Below are 5525 nucleotides of genomic sequence, written 5' to 3'. Positions count from 1 at the left end.
GGTTGTGGCGAGGTGGGCCACTACAAGAGGAACTGCCCTAAGGCAGCAGGCACCCGCGGTGTAGGACGAGTTTTGACTATAGGCCACGATGAAGCTATAGCAGACCCAAGTGTAGTTGTTGGTACGTTCCTCCTCGATAATTCATATGCATGCATATTATTCGATAGTGGAGCAGAGAGAAGCTTCGTGAGTCAAAACTTTATTCACTTACTTAAACCTAAACCTAGCAAACTAGAAAAATCATTCACTGTATAGATGGCCAACGGAAAAACCAAAAACACTAACTACATATACAAGGACTGTACGTTAACTTTAGACGGTCATTCTTTCCCAATCAATCTCATGCCGGTTCCTATTAAAAGTTTTGATGTCATAGTCGGTATGGATTCGTTAAGTCTTCTTTGCGCCGACATTATGTGTTTTGAAAAAGCAGTTCACCTTAATCTTCCTAACAACAAAACATTAGTGATTTACGGAGACAAATCAAGTACGAACCTTCGTATCATTTCGTGCATCCAGGCTCGAAAGTGTTTACAGAAGGATTGTCAAGCATTCCTATCGTCGATACAAGCCAGAAACTGAAGGACATCAAGAACATTCCAGAAGTACGCGATTTTCCCGATATCCTTCCAGAAGAACTACCAGGATTACCACCACAACGCCAATTCGAATTCAAAATCGACTTAGTTCCAGGGGCTACCCTAGTAGCGAAATCGCCTTATCGTCTGGCACCAGCAGAGATGCAAGAACTTTCCAGTCAACTTAATGAACTCCTGCAAAAAGGATTCATAAGACCAAGTTTCTCACCTTGGGGAGCACCGGGCTTGTTCGTAAAGAAGAAGGACGGATCGTTCCGTATGTGCATCGACTACAGAGAGCTGAACAAACTTACTGTCAAGAACCGTTATCCTCTACCCCGCATTGACGATTTGTTTGATCAACTTCAAGGAGAAAACTACTTCTCGAAGATAGATCTACGATCCGGATATCACCAATTACGGGTACTTGAGGGGGATATTCCCAAGACATCTTTCCGAACTCCTTATGGGCACTACGAATTTGTCGTAATGCCATTTAGATTAACCAACGCACCAGCAGTATTTATGGACTTAATGAATAGGGTATGCCGTCCCTACTTAGATCAATTCGTCATTGTCTTTATCGATGATATACTTATCTACTCCCGAAGTAAGGAAGAGCATAGTCAATAGTATGGTTATAAACGTCATAACATTCCAACGCCTGAAGAACGTTGTGTATAGGCATTCTGAGTCAATAGTATGGTTATAAAGCTCACAGGAGGTATTAAAAATACATTGTTTTACGAGATTTTCAAACATATTGGTTACTTTTACATTTACATACATTTTGGAAACAAACTTTGGTCTGGAAGGAAGACTACTTTTATACTAGTAGAAAATACAGGATTTTATAAATGCAAACAAACAAGGAAAAGATATTTTGTTTCATACAAACATTGTCATTAAATACTTATGAAACTCACCAGCTTAAATGCTGATCTACTCTTTGAAAATTACTTGTATGTCCCAGGGATTCAGTAACTATAGGTATCATTATGCTTTTTATGAAGAGATGTTGCGGCGCCAGTTTAATCTCATATTTGTAATTGATTTTGAATATGTAACGTTTGACAAATGTGAACTTTCAATTATATATATATGATGGTTTTATTGCTTTCTTTACTATGTATTCACTTGTTACACTACCACATGAAGTCCTCCACCCCCGAACGTTTCCGCCGTTCAGGTTTGGGGGTGTGACAGTAAGTTCATCAGAAGTCACCTGAGTAACCGACAAGATGAAATCCATAAAACCAAGCTAGTGGCATTGAGTATTCCTCAATATTTCAACAGTAAATAACTATAATTTAATAGTTAAGGTAAAACATTTATCTATAATTACTTATTGAGTCTAGGTCTATTAAGGTTATTCTGTGGCTGAAAAACTATTTTGCCTTGATAAGATCCACATCCAACATAATTTAGTAAAAGTCAAACTTGATCAAAAAGTCAACAGTTCACATCCTCTCGCTCCGACCAAATACATGATCGTGACGCTAATCTTTAGGCGACAAAATAGTCGTAATACACTCAAAAGTCGCGGTGCTACACATGTTAGGATCACGACATGAACTTTATAGATTGACCATCTTACAACCCAGACTTAATCCTTTAAGACTTAAGCTCTGAGCCTCCAAAACTCAACAAAATATGGTCTTAATGGATAACGTTTCCAACTATTGATTTTCATGTGCTTTACACCATCATTACAAATCTAGGTTAAGAATGGGACCAAAAAGATTTTAAACTCATGCATGAACCAAATAACAAGATGAACTTTTCATCTTCTTACCACAATGGGTCTAGAAGACATAAAAATACAAACTTTAAGGTTGAATTTTTTCAAACTCCAACCAGAAAACATCCAAGATAATAGAACATGCATAAAATTGTAAATCTAGTACTAATAAATCATAAAGCTTCAAGCTTGAAAACTTACAATGGTTCAGAAGATATCTAAAAGGTTAGATCTGAAATGTTCCTTGCTTCATTGCTTCACAAAATGTACTCGTTTCTTTTTCAAGATGCATAGACAAGTAATAGAGGCTACATACAAGAAAAAGAGAGAGATAGAGAGAGAGAGAGAGGGATTAAGAAAGAGAGAGATATGGATATGGTTTGCTCTCAAGGGATTCTAGATATGATGGATGCTGCAAATGACCTAATTCTCGAAGACAAGGCCCTAAAATACAGGGTAAAACCCTAATTATCGTGTCTTAACCAACTCAATACGAAAACCAACTTAAGCCGAAACTATCTTTCAACCCAATACTAACCCTTTAGTCCAAAGTCTTGAAACCTTAATTCAAAAACCTCATTCCATAAGGCCTAATCTTCATCCTTTAAGACCTGAAACCATCTCATGACTAATTTAAAGTCTGGTTTTCTAACAAATGAAACATCACTAAACCGAATTTTAAAAGAAAGCTTGAACAAATCATTAGGTTTGCAATGTCTAGTAGTCTTTTTATCTGTTTTTATAGTTTTCTTTAAACATGGGAGGCTAACAACCTTCTCTTATGCTTCGATGTAAATAAATTGAAGTACTATGGTGTATTTATTGATTTGAAGTTATAAAATTGATTATTTATTACTTTTTGGATTAATTCATTTACCTTGTTAAAGTGCCTATTTTTATTTCTCACAACTAAGTTGCATGTAATTTAGACCATCAATCTGATTTTTGTAACTTGAATCTTAATGGTTTTGACGGTAAACTATTAAGACTAGAGATTAAACAAATCCTAAGAGTTAAGTAATATTAGTTGGTAATTTTGGCATTTAAGAGAGCATTTGTTTAACTAATTATGCTAGGTTTAATTTTATGATCAATACAGATTTGACATTCAATTGATTCATAAGTAATTCGGTTAATTAAACAGGTTTTTAGGTTACTAGTTTTATGAATATTAAATTAGTTGCTTATTAATCTCTAGTATTTTTTAGTAATTAAATCTTAATTGCTAATCACCTTATCTATCCGTTACTCGGTTTATAAACTCATTGTCATATCAACAAATCACCATACAAAAAATGGATTCGAATTCTAAGTAGAATTAATTTAATCTTATTGTTTTCATTCTACTTCTTTGTTTGTTCAATAATCTGAAGTAGTAGTTTAAAACATAAGTTTAAACCCCACCCCACCCCCTCACTTTTTTTTTTTTCATTTCAGGTAATTTAGTATATTTTTAGTCATATCCGCTCCCTGTGAACTCGACACCCATATTTAGCGTAAGTATATTATACTCGGTCAAGTTCACTACTTGTATTTGTAATGGTTAATTCGTGATAGATTAATGATCTATAAATTAAAACATGACATTTTTAGTATAAAAATATAAACATCAATAACTAAACATGAAAATAATGTTCTTTTATATAGATAAAATACATTAATTAATTAATATAAGTTGAAATGATAAAAGTTTCAAATGAATATAATACAAAAATAAATAATATCTTTAATTATATTCATTTAATATATATATATATATATATATATATATATATATATATATATATATATATATATATATATATATATATATATATATATATATGTATTTAACAACCAGAAATTTCTAACTTGTAAATTCAATCAATTCAATCAAAAGTCAAACTTGTTTCTGTTACCTTTATGCGGTGTTAAGGGTCTGTTTGAGAGTTTCTAAGCCTAGTACACTCAGTCATTGAGTTGCAATCGAGCCGGAAACACCATCAATAGGAGTTCATGGCCGTGAACCCATCTTTGGGCCTTGAACAACTCTTATATGCTACCTCCGTCCCAATTTGATAGTCCACTTTGACTTTTGAAGTCTTTTTTCTTCAATTTTGACCTTAAATATTTTTGCTTTTGATAGATAATACTTGATGCCAAATATATGAATGGATTGTATTTTAAATGTTTTTTCATTGTTATAAGTTTTTTCAATTAATATATCATACAAATAAAAATATTTATGGTCAAAGTGAAAAAAAAAAGACTTCAAAAGTCAAAAGTGGACTATCAATTTGGGACGGAGGGAGTATATAAAGTTGGCACATTTTTCTTCACTTCTTCAAACTCTAGCCATGAACATCACTTCTCTCTCAACTATCTTCAACCGTCATCATTTCTAAAGGCCTAAAAAACATAAGTACCTCATCCATCTTCTTGTTGTCCGTTAGAAACGCTTGATTCCACCCATGATACAAACACTCTTTGCAAAGATCTTCAAGAGTTCATGGCCGTGAATCGATCATAGGGTCGTGAACCCTTCATAGATGCAAGATAGGACCATGAACCCTCCATCTTTGGTCGTAAAACCTTCATAGGATCAAACTTGGGCCGTGAACACTTCATGTGTTCTTAGGCCGTGAACCCTCCCAAGACCGTGAACACCTCTTGTTTGGCCATGAACACCTTGCAACCACTCATTTGTGATTCTAACACTTCATTGAAAGTGTTTCCTAGTTCCTAAGGTTGTTTCCCTTACATGTTAGTTGTTATATACACTAACTCTATACATATATGTGTTATTATATGCTTAATAGGATCCGTTTGTGCTCGAGACTTCACTTGGCAAACTTAGCATCCTATATCGATCTTTCATTCGAATCACTCACTAAAGGTGAGTTCATACCACTGCAACTACACTTTTAAATGCTTTTAGGGGGGGGGGGGGGGAATACAAGTAGAGCACAATGAAATTGTGTTAACCATTTACACGTGAAAACAACATCCAAAACGATTTCTTATACTCAAAACTTGTTAAAACTCTTTTAAATCTTTTATAAACTTCTTTTATATCAATCCATATTCATCTATCTATTTACGTATAAGTATGCTTTAACAGACTTAGGACTACTGCTAGATACCTTGACTCATGTTCCTTGTTTGGTTGTGGGCTCGGGGTATGATCACTAGTCTGAATGTCGGTTAAATCATAGTTATACTGATAA

Source organism: Lactuca saligna, chromosome 4 (assembly GCF_052625555.1).
Source record: "Lactuca saligna cultivar CGN05327 chromosome 4, ASM5262555v1, whole genome shotgun sequence".
In the NCBI taxonomy this organism is placed as follows: domain Eukaryota; kingdom Viridiplantae; phylum Streptophyta; class Magnoliopsida; order Asterales; family Asteraceae; genus Lactuca; species Lactuca saligna.
This window is presented reverse-complemented; position numbering follows the sequence as displayed.